We start from the raw sequence: 16,817 nt of genomic DNA, 5'->3' as shown, positions 1-16,817 counted from the left end.
TGTGTCAGTTTGTATACGTAGAATTTACGTCAAAGCTTTTCTGCTTTTGATATATAGCTATATACATTCATCCACTTTTAATATAGGGAAAATAAAACAAATAATACAATTTTTGTAATGACTTTTGCATTTTAATAAATTAAATTTTGTTACTAATTTCATTATTTCAAATATTATTTTTATTATTATCATATTTTTATATTTTAAATAAGTGACAGTTTTTACAATTTTTTATTTTTAACTTATATTCTATTTAACATTATTATTATTATTAAACACTTAAGAATAATTTTGAAAAAACTTACACGCATGGGGAATCGAACCTGGGACCCTTGGGACGCGAGGCGTGTACTCTGACCACACAACTACATTGACTTACAAATTTCTTACTGATAACACTTCTTCTTGAAAATTAAGACTCATTACTACCTTCTGTTTGTGTTAACAAAATTGTTAATTACTACATTTTCTTTGAATTTCGACATCTAATAATTATAATTTTTGTTTGGACTTTATGTTATAAATAAAATTTAACTGTTAAACAATAACGGGAAATTGATAATAACACAAGAAAATAAATTAGAGTCAACTTTTGGACCTAAAAAAAGTAAGAACGTTTTTTAACGTATTTTTTACGCTGAATTCGAATCTATTATTAGATTTTATGTAATAGAATTTACTTGCCACACATACACGCATATAGAAAAAATTTGCTGTGGCAGCGAATTATTTACTGTCACATCAAATTACGTTAGCTAATATAGGGACAGCGAACAGATTTGCTGTGGGGTCAAAAAAATTTGCCGTGACCGTAAATTTTTAAAAATTAAGACTGATATTGTTTATCATAGCAAACTTTTTCGTTGTCATAGCAAACATCAGTTAGCAATTCCTTTTTTTTCCATGTTTTACTTGAGGGTTTTTTGGAGTCGCTGATTGCGAAAATAATGTCAAATTTAAAAAATTCAAAATAGTGAATCCAATATATGGTGACTAAAAACAAAATTATAATTCCATCACAAATTCACTTGAAACTCATTACTCCGAAGGTTTTGGGATCACTGAATCTAAATTTAATGTCAGATTATAAATTTAAACAAATTCTGAGAGAATTCGATCAAATTAAAAATTTTTTATCGCCATATTGCATCCGGTATTTTGAAATTTTTAAATCTGACATCAAATTTGGATTCGGTGATCCCAAAAACCCACAAGTAATAAGTACCGAGCGAATTTGATGAATTTAACATTTTTTCAGTCACCATATTTGATCCGACATTTTGAATTTTTAAAATCTAACTTCATATTCGTAATCAGCAATCTTAAAAAGCCCTAAGTAATAAGTTTCAAGCAAATCCGATTGATTTGGAATCTTTTCTTCCGCCATATTGGATCCGCCATTTTAAAAAGTAGCAAAAAATTAAAATTGCAATTATCTCAAAAATCTGACGGGTACTGAAAAAACAAATTTTTGTTGCTCGGGTCTAAAACAGTATTTTTTGTGTAATAATAATAATAAAATTAAAATTTTTGTAATTTTGAATGGCTTTGAAAAATATTGTTGAGGTAGAAATAAATATATTGATAAACAAAATTAATTTGTTATAATGCAGACTATATTACTTTAAACAGGAATTGACTCATTTTTCATTGGAAATTATAAACAAAATAATCAACTAATTGTTTGAAATGAAAATACAACTCCCTTTGAAAATTTTATGATTCTCTCTTTAGTATACCTCTGGTGTAAATTTTCAACGCTCGTGTAAGAGAAGTAAAGAAAATAAACAAGTTTAAATGTAATAAACTTCTTCTTAAAGTAGAAAAGTTTAAATTCTCAATTTTAATCTAAAATACTCGTATCAAGTTTTAATCGCACTCGAAAGTTTTTCTCTAAGGAAAATATGTGTATAGATATATTTAAGTTTTTAAGAGATTTTCTATTAGTTTCATAAACATGTGTGTGTGTGTGAGTTAATATATTTTTCTAATTTTCTCGCTCGTTAAAAATAAATTGTATAAGCAACTCTTATTATTTCCAAAATATAATTTCGGATAAAATCAATTTTTGTAAATGGGGAGGGGGGGGGAGTTATTGTAGAATAAGAAAACTGTTTTAAATACCTTAATGTATTTATTTTTTATACCCAGAAAAATAATTTGGATCTAAAGAAATTTTTTTTTTTTAAGTGTATGTCACAAAAAATTGTTTATGGAACTTCTTGAACATCATGTTTATTATAATATTTAAAAAATAACCTAAATTTCGGAAAACTATTGAAATTAGGAACTTATTTTGTATAATAATGCATTAGCAGCATTCAACCTATATTTCTGAATCTCAGGGGAGACACTTAAGATTTAGAATGTAAGTTTAGTTTCCAAAGTTAAAAGATGGATTAAAACTTTAAACGTAAAATTCTCCATCAATATGTCTCCTGACCTTTAAAAACTTTATCCTTTCAAATGCAAGTTCATTTAAAATTTTGATATTTGTCGAAACTTTCAAGATTGAACTACTATATATAAGAATAATTAATTTTTATAATCGCGAAATTTCATTTATTGTTCTATAGAATATATAATTGTTTGAATTAAATTTTCTTCAATTTTTTTTTCATAATTTTTCTAATAAACAATTTAAAAATTAATTTTCATTCAAAATTCAATTATATACATTTAAATAGCATATTGAGAAAAAAATTCAAAAACTTACCAATACGATCTGAATTTGGAAGCGTGATTCACAGTATCTAGAAAATACAAAAGATTTTCTATAAAAATTATTTACTTATTAGTATATAATTATCAAAGATTAAAAAATTTTATTTCATTTGAGTTAGCTTTCTATGTTTTATACAGCCACAGTGGATTGTATTTGCGCGCAAAATTTAAATATTCTATATTGATTTTAAATTTCGCGCGCAAACAGAATCCACTATGATTATATAAAACGTAGAAAGTAAACTCATGTGCGAGTAAAAAAATTTCGATCTTTTAAGAAATTGAACATTGAGAAATTCGATTACAAAAATTCGAACTTTTAGAAATTTTTTTTTTTTTGATAATTCGAACTTTTGAAAATTCGATTCTTTTGGTAATTCGAACTTTTAAAAATTCGATTTTTTGGTAATTTGAACTGTTTAGAATTTTTAGACATTTGAATTTTTAACAATTCAATCTTTTGATAATTTTAAGTTTTAATATTTTATATTTTTTTTACACTATTATTATTACTATATAATTAATTATTTCAATTTACTTTTAGAATGGTTGTTATATTATTTTATTCATTTTGTCCGGCGAGGAAGAAGTACTTAATGTCGTTGGACGAAAGACCTTTGGATTTTCTGTTAATGTGACACAAAGTTCTTGAAAAGTTCCGCACAAAGTGAAAAACCCATTCTCGTTTCTTTGGGAACTAAATTTAATACATTTCACTGAGTTGGAATTGTACCTTTGTTGAAAATTTATAAATTTCTTATCTTTTTTTTTCATTTTACAAAAATGTATGTACTTAATGCATTTAAAAAAGAATTATGTAGATATGTTTAATTTTTCTTCATAATATGTAAAAAAAAAAATTGGATAAAAGAATTTTATATATATTTATAGTAAATTGTACAAAATATATATAGCCGCTGCTATTTCAAGAATTAAAAAATTTTCAAAGGTTAAAAATCACATAAATCAAAGGTCAAGGAGCAAACATAACCTTAAAACTTATGCTATATTATATAGATTAATGTCAATAGGTGGACATAACCTAAAAACTTTCCTTACTTTAGAGGTGATGACAAAAATAACAACTAAATTTTAAACTTGTGAATCTTGCAAATACCAATCGAACCCTTTAAATCTGAATTAGTAAAAATTTTAACTAAATTTGAATTAGAAACTGATTGTTTGCTTTTGAGTAAACGAAGCTTAATTACGCAACGTTTATGATAAACGATTTTTAAAGAAATAATTTTTCGCCCAAAAAATATTTTTTTTATATATAATTTGTTGATTAATGAAAACTACAAGAAATAATTTTTAGGCGAAAAATTATAGAATTTTTCATTTTAAAAAATTATTTCTTTAAAAATCGTTTATCATAAACGTTGCGTACTTCAGCTTCGTTTTGAGTAAGTTAAATATTACTAATTCATTAGTAAAAAAAATTATATTTTTAATAGTAAAAAAAATACTCATCTACAATGAGTTATTCCCACTTTAGCGCTATAAAATCTATTTTCCATATAGTCACCACCAGGCAACCATATTGTCGTTTTTTGTCAATAAGTCAACTGAGTAGACACTGAGTTAATTAATTTTATTTCTAGAGAAAGCTTTAAAACTTTTCGAGCATTCTGTATATTTTATATTTCTATATATGTATGAATGTAGTTAACATAATTTACATAATTAACATGTGAATTTAATTTAAAATAACTTGTTTTACTGTTCGTTAATTCTTCAATTAATTCTATTTATTTTCCAGCGAATTTAACGTAACCCAAGAGCATTATCCAATAATAATTAGTGTGCAACAAGAGATTGAACAACTGTTAATTAATTTTTTTCTAACACTTTGGAGTATACGTGTGTATAAAAAAATAATTATTTAAAAAAAGAACAATATTTATATTACACAAAATGTTATTATTTAAAAATTTATTTAATTTTAATAAAAAACAAGGTAAATTGCAATTATTAATAAATTACTAAATATTAATACTGTATAATTATGTGAAAGTAACCCTTTAACACCTAGGGTGTAAAGTGTCTCTTTTTATCCTAGAGAGTAAAATTATAGTTATAGACAGTCTGAAAATAGATATTAGTGATTGTTCCTAGGAAATAAGAAACTAATGAATTTAAAATTGGTAATTTTACTCCCTAGGATAAAAAGAGACACTTCACACGTTAGGTGTTTTTTTTCAAAATTCAAAATGGCGGAACCAATATGATAATTATTGATCCGTTATTTTAAATTTTGCAAAACTGATGTGAAATTCGAAATGAACGACCCTGAAAACCTTAAAGTAACGATTTTCTGGCAATTCCGACCTTTTTTAATAATTTCGATCCGCCATATTGGATCCACCATTTTGAATTTTAAAAAACTGAAGTCAAATTCGTAATCAGCGTCACCGAAAACTCCTGAGTAACGACTTTCAGGCAAATATGATGAATTTTAAAAAATCTGTCCGCCATATTGAATCCGACATTATAAATTTTTAAAAACTGACTGATTCGTAATTAGCGACTATACGAAAACTTTAAAATATCAAGTTTCATAAAAATCCATTAAAATTTTTTTCAACACACTTTTGACCCAAACAGTGGAAATCTTGTCGACAGTCAAGGGATTATTGCAATAATAAGAATAAAAAAACAAAATTTTTTAATTATTGAAAAATATATTAAAAATACAACAAAAAAAATTTCAAAATGTTTTTCACGAGAAAAAAATGTGTATGTATAGGTATATTTAAAATCTCGAAACATTCTCTTTTAAAACTCTATACAAAGGGTGATTTTTTTTCTAAATATACTGAAGAAATAAGAACGTTGACCCGAGGTCATCTGCTATTCACAGTTATGCCATAGACTTATACAACATACCTATGTACCTACATTGTTCGTTATAAATATTACAAATAATTTATTAAAATGAAACAATTAAACGAGATCACATAAAAATATAATAAGCCTTATGTATACTATGTCTATACACTATGTATATACGTCTTTACATATGAAACCAGAGAAAAATTTTATGGGCAAATCCACGAAACTTTTAACTTTTGTGATTCTCGAATCGAACACTTAAAAATCTGAATTATTTTTAATTAAAACTTTGGGTATAATTTTTTTTTTTGCTAAATTCTATACAAAGGAACATTTATGACCTTCATGAAGTTAGCGCCGACGCTCACCGCCAAAATTTGTTTTTCACAGGACCAAAAATGTTAAATTATTTTTTAAAAAATATTTTTGGTCTAATTAATGCCTTGGGAAATATTTTTCAAGGTATTATGTGGACCCAAAACCTTTTTAACAATAATTTGATATTCATGGTCCCGTGAAAAAAATTTTCGACGCCGACTTCATGGAGGTCATTTATGTACAGTATTAGAACAAAATATTTATTTAACAATTACTTTTATAAGTTAAAAAGTGAAAAAATGCTTAAATTTTATTTGAATTTCTTGAAAAAGTTTATAATCTTAACGTTTTTATTTTTGCGGCGTGTAAAATATCACTTCAGCTATATACTATGGAAATATCTAACAGACATATTTTGTCAAAAACTGTTCACTATCCCATTAGTGTGCCACCACTAAAACTAAAAATACGAAGGTTTGATTGAGTGACAGCACTTTTTAAAAAAATTCAATTGAACGCCCAAGAAGCACGTAACATATCCTCAATATGAAGGTAATATTACACGTGAGATTCGTAATATAACGCTGTAATATTACAGTAATCTTACAGTGATCTTAAAATGTCCGCCTCAAGGTAATATTACCGTTAATATTACTGTAATATTAACGGTAATATTACAGTAATATTACAGACTGATTTGAGTTATTCATAAAGCATAAAAAACATAAATATATTATAAGTCAATTTGGCTTGTTGGTAAAACTCTGGACTCGTGTGCTTTGAGTTCGGGGTTCGATTCCCTGGATGGGTAGATTTTTTTCGTAAAGAAATGTTCCCATAATATTACTGTAATATTCTCTTGTAATATTACCTTAATATTACGGTATAATATTACTGCAATATTACTGTAATATTACCTTAATATTAGCGCCTAATATTACAGTAACATTACCGGTAATATTACCTTGAGGCGGACATTTTAAGATCACTGTAAGATTACTGTAATATTACAACGTTATATTACGAATCTTACATGTAATATTACCTTGATATTGAGGTTATATTACGTGCTTCTTGGGCGTCTTCTTATGAAAATATCAATTACGGCGTTGGATAAAAATAAAAGTTCAATGCATTTCTTAAAAGGTGATGAAAAAACAAAAATTTTAAGACCTTCTTCAATGATGTGCCTCTAATTGTATTCCTGCGGCAACAATTTAAAGATGATAATGAAAATCGTGATTTCATTTAAATTTATACATTTTTGAAGGTCACAACTGCATTTTTTCTTTAAACAGGTCAATCTATGGTGTGATCGAAACATTTTCATACATATATTTGAACACAAAAACGCCGCTTAAGAATTTTGAGTGAAATAAATTTTATTAAGTTAAGAATATGTTGAAAACACTTTTTCGAGTCTTTACCCCCTCTTTTCTCAAAATCCTGATCCTGCTAAGCAAATTTGGGTGCCAGAATCGTGTTCAGAGGACGAAAATACTTTGGAAAACACTCCGATATCAAAAATAAAAAAAGTTGAATTTTTCAATTTTATATGTAATTTATTAACATTAAAGAGTTTAAAGAGTTAAACATTGACGGTGTGAGCTAAAAATGAATCACGCATATGAATTTGTGAATTTACAAAGTGATATCAATGTGCCTGCAAATTAAAAAAAAAATTAAAAAATTTTTCTTGAAAGTTAAAAGTTTCGTGGATTTGCCCATATATTTATCTCACAAGTAAAGCTATACCCAAGTAATACTCGTCGATTGCATTAAAACTTTTAAAAATAATACATTTGTATTTTTTTACATCCTCATGATTTCGATTCTAAGGGTAGAAATCACTTCTTTTGAGTTAGGGGGCTGAAATTTGTTACTTTGAGGTTTTCGGGGTCACTAATTATGAATCTGAAGTCAGATTTCAAAAATTCAAAATGGCATATCCAATATGGTGACTAAAAAGATTTTGAATTTCATGAAATTAGCTAGAAACTTATTACTCCAAGTTAGTTTTTGGGGGTCACTGAATTTAAATTTGATGTCTGATTTTAAATTTAAACAAACTCCGATCGAATTCGATCAAATTTTAAATTTGTTATCGCCATATTGGATACAATATTTTGAAATTTTAAAATCTGACATCAAATTTCAATTCGGCGACCTCGAAACCATATTGGATTTTTGAAATCTGACTTCAGATTCGTACACTGAGAGAAGTTAAACACAGATTTCGTAGTAAACACACGTTCAGATAGTGTACCTAACCTTTCGAGCAACATCGGTTCTAAATTGTATCGCAGCTGCGCTTTTTGGTGGACAAATACTGTACTAAATCGTTTGTCCCTCAAGTTAGGTCAGAATCAGTACTTAATTGGCGCTGCTGCTGTTCGATTTTAGTACTGCGTCTGCACATAATTGTGGTACAATATCTGTCCCTCAAAAGATGCAGATGTTGCGTTAAACTTCTCTCAGTGTAGTCATTTATAAAAATTTTGATTAAGAAAAACTAAAAAGGGAATTTTTCAAAAAAATAACAATTCTACTAAATATAAACTATATAAAGTCTTTGTTATATGTATAAATTCATGTCTCCCTTTTAATGTATTAAATATTGTAATAATAGAGAGCAAGAATAGCGATTGATTGAAAATTTTATGAAAATAGTATTTTGAAATATATCTATATATATAAAATTTATTTCTAGAAATAAGCCAATAGCCTTATCATACAGAAATTCATATGGAAATTGCACATGTACATTCACGTTGGTCCATCTCCATTTGAGATTCCATACGGAATATATGGAAATAGGCTGCAGAGGACAACGCTCTTGCAAATGTAAAATATACGCGCACAGACAGCTTTATATTTATTTACTGTATTTTTTATTTGACACACGCAATTTCTTTGAAATATATAAATTATATATAAAATTATATATACAAATAATTTGACTTATATATTTCATATATAGAAATTCACCCACTTTGCCCTATTTTACATTAAAATATAGAAAATGGGTAGAAGATCTTTTCTTCTTTGAATCCTTCTTTATTATTCATAAAAACTTTTAATCTTTTTTCAATTTAAAGAAAGTTTGAAAGTTCTAAAAAAATGTATTTCATAATCTCAACAGGCAAACATAACCTCAAAACTTAGTAAAAAAAAAGCTGTTGTATTCAATTACATGTCAAATAAGTAATTAGTATTAATTATTTAACAATGTTTTATAATGCATAGTACATTGTTAAATAAGGTGAAAATTTTTTTACATGTAATTAAACGCATCCAGAGAAAAGTTTTTTTTGACTTGTTTTCCTTAATTCAAAATAAAATTTTCTTTGAAACAAAAAAAGCTTCTTAGTTTCAAAGAAATTTTCTTTAAATGAACAAAATTTGTGCATTAAATCAAAGAAATTCTAATAGGGTCAAAGAAACATTAATTTTTCATTAAAAAAAAAATTTCTTTGAAACAAAGATAATTTTTTTTTTAATCGAAGATAATTTGTTTGAAACAAATAAATTTACTTTGTATCAATGAAATCTTTTTTCTGGATGCGAGACGCATAAATAAGATCTAAAAATCAGTTAGAATTTTCATTTCATAGAATTTCATTTAATATATGTAATTATTTTTGAGCCGAATTTTTATTTGTTCCAATTTTTATTTACTCAAATTTTCATTTGTTCGAATTATTATTTGATAGAATTTCCATATAACTGATTTTTCATACTACTAAAATATGTAACCGAAAAATCATTTAGCAGAATTTCTAATGAATAGAATTTTCATTTGTTCGAAATTGCAAATGGCCGAACAAACCATTGACAGAAAGATTTTGGCGCGATTTTTAAAATAAACAAATCAAAATTTATCCATAAAATTGTGATTGGTTACTTTTAAAAATCGCGCCGAAATCTTTCTGTTGATTGTTTGTTCGGTCATTTACAGTTTCGGACAAATGAAAATTCTATCCATTAGAAATTTTTTTAAATGATTTTACGGTTAAGTATAAATTCTGTAGTATGGAAAATAAGTTATATATTATATTGTTAAATAAGGTGAATTACTTTTGGCATGTAATTAAACACAATAGCTTTTTTACTTGTGTATTTCAGATAGAATTATATTCAACTAGGTTCGGAGTAATCGGCTAAATTTTATGAGATAAATTCGGGTTTGATTAATAAACTTGGATTAATTTTGACAAACATAACCTCAAATTCTTCTTCAATAAAAATAAAATTGAATAATAAACAATTTGAAAGTTCTATAGGGATCGTATCTTGCCTATGTATATATATATATATATATTATGTGTATAATTTGCATATATGAATATAAATAATCAATAGATAAATAATATATATAATAATATAGTGTTGAGTAAACATCAGTAGTATGTAATTAGCATCAACAATAGTATTAATTAGAACGACAATGTTCAATAATTCTCGTATTGTTCAGGTTTCTATGCCTCAATAACAATTGTTTTGTTGAGCAGATGCTCTCCGTGCCTATTTATAGGATTCAATCGTTTAAATTCTGTAGATTTAATACAGTTACTACTCGCGCTTCAACTTAAAATCTCATTCAGAAATATTCAATGAAATTAATCATGCACAAGCATCATGAATTTAATCACAAAACAATTTAACATTATATAAACAAATTACGAAATTGTTTGTTTCAAAATTATTATATGGGCAAATCCACGAAACTTATTTATAACTTTCATAAAAAAAACATTTCTTTTTTTAATTTGCAGACACATTGATGTCACTTTGCGTATACACGTTTAAGTACATTTTAGCACTACAAATTCATATGCGTGATTCATTTTAAGCTCACGCCGTCAATGTTTAACTCTTTAAACTCTTTAATGTTAATAAATTACATATAAAATTGAAAAATTCAACTGTTTTTATTTTTGATATCGGAGTGGTTTCCAAAGTATTTTCGTCCTCTGAACACGATTCTGGCACCCAAATTTGCTTATCAGGATCAGGATTTTGAGAAAAGAGGGAGTAAAGACCCCAAAAAAGTGTTTTCAGCATATTCTTAACTTAATAAAATTTGTAACGCGATCTGAAGAAAGGAACCTTAGAAGCAAATGAATTATAGGTTATCATTAAGACAGTTTTACTTGAACTGAAAGTTAATTTTTGTTTTTTTAAAACTGAAATTAGTCTTTATTAAATATTTTGAAGTTAATGAAGACCTAAATATCATTAATTTGCATTACGAATTGAACGTTTTTGTGTATTTTCACTTTAAAATTTCCAAACGTAACCTATAATTTTTTGCTTCTAAGGTCCCTTTCTTCAGATCGCGTCACATTTATTTCACTCAAAATCCTTAAGCGGCGTTTTTGTACTGGCGATCAATTCGTCCTATTATTGGGACAATATTGGCACCAATTCTCGTTTACTCTAATTTGCCATTATTGGGCCGAACTCTGTCCCATTCCTGGGCCAATATTGGCAATGCGTCTCAGTTACTCCAATTTGCCATAATTGGGTCGAACTCCGTCCCATTATTGGGACAATATTGGCACCGTTTCTCGATTATTCTAATTTGTCATTATTGGGCCTTCTCTGTCCCATTACTGGGCCAATATTGACACTGCATCTCAGTTACTCCAATTTGCCATAATTGGGCCGAACTCCGTCACACTACTGGGCCAATATTGGCACCAATACTTGGTAATTCTACTTTTCCATAATTGAGACGAACTCTGTCCCATTACTGGATCATTATTGGCTCATTGACGGCTGAAATGTTGAATTTATTTTGAAAAGTCATTTTTTCCAAAGTTGGAACGAATCTCGTCCCAGTAATGGCGCATTAACGGCTGAAATGTTCCTCAAATGCAGCTTATCAAAACATTTTTGTGTTGAGATTCCCATATCCGCATATATTGTAGTGGTTAGCGTGTTAGACTTCGGTGCGTTAGGTTGCGAGTTCGGTTCCCGCGAGTGATACAAATTTTCAAATGTTTAAACAATTGTGCTTTCTGTCAGAACTTGAATTATAAATGTATAATGAATTATTTAGTTAATTAATTATTATAATTTTTTAAACTTTTTTAAACTTTGACAATACTGGGCCGCTAATGCCAAGACTTGGTGCCCGATTTGACAATGCTGGGCCAATATTGGCCCATGTTGCTTTTCGCACATGGGATATATATTGAGATTTTTTTCCAGCTTCAAGGAAAAATTTTTAGATCAATTTTCTGAAGTGATGTTTTTTTGAAAAAAAAAAATTTGTATCCATGAGTGGACCACCTGCTGTAATCGCTTAAAAATGATTAAAAATCAAATAAACATTAAAAGATTTCAATGCTTATAGAATATTTATTTATTATAAATATTTAGAACATTCAAACAAACAACAATATTAGTTCATTTCAATTAATTTCAGTGTTACAAATGTTGCAAATGAAATACCTTTTTTTCTATTTAATTTACTGGGCATTGTAAACAACGAATCAAAATCAATTTCAATTGCCTTTTTTTCTTCGGCAGATTTCTTTTTTAACGCTTTTAATGACATTTTAAAAATTTGAAATCGCAAAATGTCAAATTTACCACAGTGGTGTGAATTTAGTATCATTTTTGGATACAAAACAATCGACGATTTATATATGGTCCATTCATGGATACAAAAAGTGGTCTACTCATGGAAATGTAAGCTATTTTAAATATCATATTAAAATTTTTTCTGACATTTGAATAATTAAAAATTCTTCTTGTATGATAAAAATAAATATATAAATAACAAAAAAAAAAAAAATATTAAACTGACTTTGAAAAAGTAAAAATTAAATATTTTTTTTAGTCTTGGTAAAGACTATAGTTTTGTGACTATGGTCACAAAACATTCACGACACTTTTTAACACCATTTTTTTTTCGTGCGGATGGATTAAACACAAAAATGCGTCGATTTACTTGGGTATAACACTAAAAAATTTTTTACGGTGTTATTTATTAGTTAAAACCAATAGTTTAATATTTCGCATTGGGTTTCATAAAAATCGGAAAGGTGGTCCACTCGCATGGATACATTCCCCTATAAATGCAATTCTAACTTTAAGAATAAAATGCATGGAAAATAATTTGAAATAGGTGCAAAGAAGTATTTTTAAAAGAATTTTATTTTTTAGGTGAATTCTGTAATATAGAAATTCGGTTAAATGAAATTTCTGTAACATAATAATTCGATGAAACAAAAATTCGTCTAAAACTGAGCCAACGCAGAATGAAACCTCTAATCGTATAAATCTTAAGCTTTTACATGAGAGAGAAAAGGACAAATGATATTTCTATCCTTTTCTCTCTCATGTAAAAGCTTAAGATTTATGATTAGAGATTTCAAATCTGCTTAGGCCTACTTAAATTCTTAGTACTAAAATTTTGTCAAATAGAACATTTCTAAGAAATTAATTTTAGATTTTAGACGTTATTAAAGTTTAAATGTAATTTTGAGAACATCGACTAGTTTGTGTTAATCCAATTGCAACGATGAATATTTTGCACCACACATAGATATTCTACTTTCTGCATCAGATGATTTAAAATCCCATTTATGTAACGCAAAATGTATTTAGTTTTCTTGAAGCAAACATCCAATGCGGTATATGTGATTAAGAAATAACATTGTTTAGGTAATTATTCGAAAATTCATTTCTCTTTTGGTTGTTTAAGATTTTAATGGAAAGCTTTATATATATACCATATGTATATATATATATATATATATATATATATATATATATACAAAAGCCTCAATCTCAAACGGCTTTAACTACACTTTGAGTGTTGAATCAAACCACCAGACCGTTGTCAACCCACTGGAATCTATATATGGGTGACTTCATCCCCTGAATTTCTCCACTAACCCCCCTACTGCACTTATTTCGTCACATGAACATGTCGATCTCCAATATATACCCTCGTTATTCTCCCAGAGGTCTTCATTTTGTGGATTTTGTAATATCGAATTCACTATACACACACATATGTATATATATACAAATAGTTGAAAAATTTTCCCTATACATATAAGGTTATAATAAAAATTTCTCACATGTGTAAGCTTTTCATTTTGCATATACATGCGTATATTTTCATCCTAGTATTAGTGTGTGTGTGTGTGTGTTTGTTATGCTCTACTTTTATGCGAAACATAGATTTATGTAAGGAAATAAATTTCTGTCCAAGAAAAATGCATTTCTCGACATAAAATTGTGTGATATAACGCGTCATTTTTTTTTTACTCGAACAAAAAAAACGACATCATTTTTCATGTATATATGTATGTTTTTTCAAAAGATTTTCAAGTCATGCGAGAATGTAAGATTTTATATAAAAGAAAACATATAAAAATATGGCAAATAATAAGTATAATAACTGATATGGCAATTATATTTTTTATGACGACAAATTCTTTTGTTTGCTGAGACTTTTATTTATAGTATAATTTGCATTCAATAGAATTTTAAGTAATTCAAATTTTAAAAAGATAACATTGGAGCGTACTTAAAATTTTCATTTATTCTACATTGCAAATGATCGAATAATCATCAAACGGCAGAAATATTTAGGCGCCAATTTTAAAATTGACCAAGCACAATTTTCTTGACAATTTCTGATTGGTCAATTTTAAAATTGATGCCGAAATATTTCTGCCATTTGATTATTCGACCATTTGCAATGTAGGATATAAATGAAAATTCTGAGTTTTAAGATTTCTAATGACATTTCGTGTTAATAAAAATTCGGACAAATGAAGATTTCGTTTAATGAAAATTGTGCCATTTAAAAATTCGACTAAGACGAAATTTTGTTTAATATGAATTCTGACAAATAAATTTTCATGTAAAAAGAATTCTTTTGAATTCAACAAATTTTACCCTAAATCTGGGTTAAATCTTATGGGTTTTAGCATTGGAGAAAATTACCCGCAACAAAAATAACACCAGCTTTTTTCTGTGTAAAAAGTGTGCTAAATGGAAATTATGTTGAAAGAATATTCTATTAAATAAAAATTTGATTACATAGAAATTCTGTTAAGTATATATATATATATATATATATATATATATATATATATATATATAAATTCTGGTTAATTTAAATTCGATTTAATATTAATTCGAAAAATATAAATTCGAATAAAGTAAAATTCTATCAAATGAAAATTCTAACTAATTTACATTATGGAATAATCATGCGCTCCGACAAAGTTTCCAATTCGTACAGAATCTTAAGTTGAAGGAATTTTTATTTCCTTAAATTTTTATTTGATAGAATTTTTAAGGCTGCTTCCCCAATTGCTAAATCGCATCGTCATGAAGACGATTTTTTAAGACGAGACGATTCATTGCCAATTGTCGACAAAAAATTTATTTTACTTATTCCACTATTTCTAAAATTTCAACATCGTCTCGTTTTAAAAAATTGTCTTTAAGATGATGCGATTTAGTTATTTTGGAAGCAGCCTAAAACATCAATTTTTTATTTAATCGCACTGAAAAAATTTTGATGCAGCAGCTATCCTAATCGAAAGTGCATTGTTTAAAATTGACCAATCAGAAATTATAAAAAGAAATGTGAAGTTTCATCAATCCATCAAGTGTGAAAGTAAACAGAAACACGTATAATAAAATTGAAGAAAATAACAACCAGGAAAACAAATATACATATAACTATATAATGTAAATTTAATGAAATATTATGGAAATGAATATATAGCACTTTGTCTAAATCAAATTTAATTATCTCTCAATATATGTATCCGCTGTCAATCGTGAGAATAACGCAATTATTGATTGTATGCTATATATATATATATACAAATTTTCAATTTCATCAGTTTTATCATTTCAACATTCAAATTGCAAAGTATGTCTTTTCAATAAATTTTACATCTGTTTTTAAAGATTCGATTTTTGTTATACAATTTTTCAGCGGCTAATTACTTTTAAAGCGATTTTTTTCGTTTGCTCTCTGGAGGAGGGAGAGAGAGAGAGAGAGATGAAAAAAATACAACGTATTTGTACACCTGACCTAAAACCCAAAAAGATCGACCATCCATCAAGCTTTCATGATATCGTTTTTCAGCTATTCTCGTTTTCCTCACGTTAACAATTTATAATCACTGGGATTATGACACTCAGCAGTGAGAGTGAATGGTATAAAGAGATATATTCTCAACTTGATATGCGAGATCGATAAACCTCTTTTAAATGGCTTTTATTCAAACACACAAAAAAAATCCTTTTCCTATATACATATATAGAGGAAAAGGATTTTTTTCTCGACAGAGAAATTCGCATCTGGTGTAGTGGGAAAAAATAAAAAAGTAAAATAATTTTTTTCTACCTAAACAACTTTTTTCTCACTGATAAAAATGAATAGTCAAAGTTGCTAAAATTAAATATAGAATATCTGTACACTAATAAAGATACAATCTTTATAAAATAATATAAATATACTTTTCAGGTTTACTGTCTCTATAAATATATATATATATATATACAAAAGAAGTAACTAACTAACTCTACAATAACTATAGAATTTTACTACTGACCACCTTTATTTTTGAGTCCTTTAAATTTTAATGATGGCAGGAAGTTATAATTTCTAACTATGTTTACTATACGTTCTTGGGATCGCTGAATCCGAATCCGGGGTCCATTTGACCCCATCAGAACAGGATTTTGACATAACCTTAAAAAATCAATATGGCGGACACTTTCTGGAAAAATTCATCAGATTCGCTTTAAACTCGTTACTCAAGGGTTTTCGAGTTCGTTGATTATTTAACCCCATTACCCAACCAAAAATTTCAGTATTATATCAGAGTTGACTACTGGCGCAGTACTGGTTCAGTATTGGCTGCCGAGGCTGGGCAGTCTGTACTGAA

At 27.2% G+C, this 16,817-nt stretch overlaps 2 protein-coding genes across 9 annotated transcripts in view; one reads left to right on the top strand and one right to left on the bottom strand.

The window, feature by feature from the left end:
- LOC127283992 (putative ankyrin repeat protein RF_0381) overlaps window positions 1-16,817 on the bottom strand; it is a 316,254-nt gene that overhangs the window by 233,360 nt on the left and 66,077 nt on the right. For all 7 annotated transcript variants that reach the window (XR_007843415.1, XM_051309234.1, XM_051309225.1 and 4 more), the window contains one exon: window positions 2,717-2,753. The gene's annotated coding sequence lies outside the window, so the exon portion shown is untranslated. The remainder of the gene's footprint in view (window positions 1-2,716; window positions 2,754-16,817) is intronic.
- Window positions 1-16,817, top strand: part of LOC127283991 (inactivation-no-after-potential D protein) — a 95,112-nt gene that overhangs the window by 14,706 nt on the left and 63,589 nt on the right. The window lies entirely within an intron of this gene.

This window comes from Leptopilina boulardi, unplaced genomic scaffold (genome assembly GCF_019393585.1).
Source record: "Leptopilina boulardi isolate dan_hultmark-lab unplaced genomic scaffold, ZJU_Lbou_2.1 LbouV2_316, whole genome shotgun sequence".
Classification (NCBI taxonomy): Eukaryota; Metazoa; Arthropoda; class Insecta; order Hymenoptera; family Figitidae; genus Leptopilina; species Leptopilina boulardi.
Note: the sequence above shows the minus strand (reverse complement) of the source record. Positions and strands in the feature narration are given on the sequence as shown.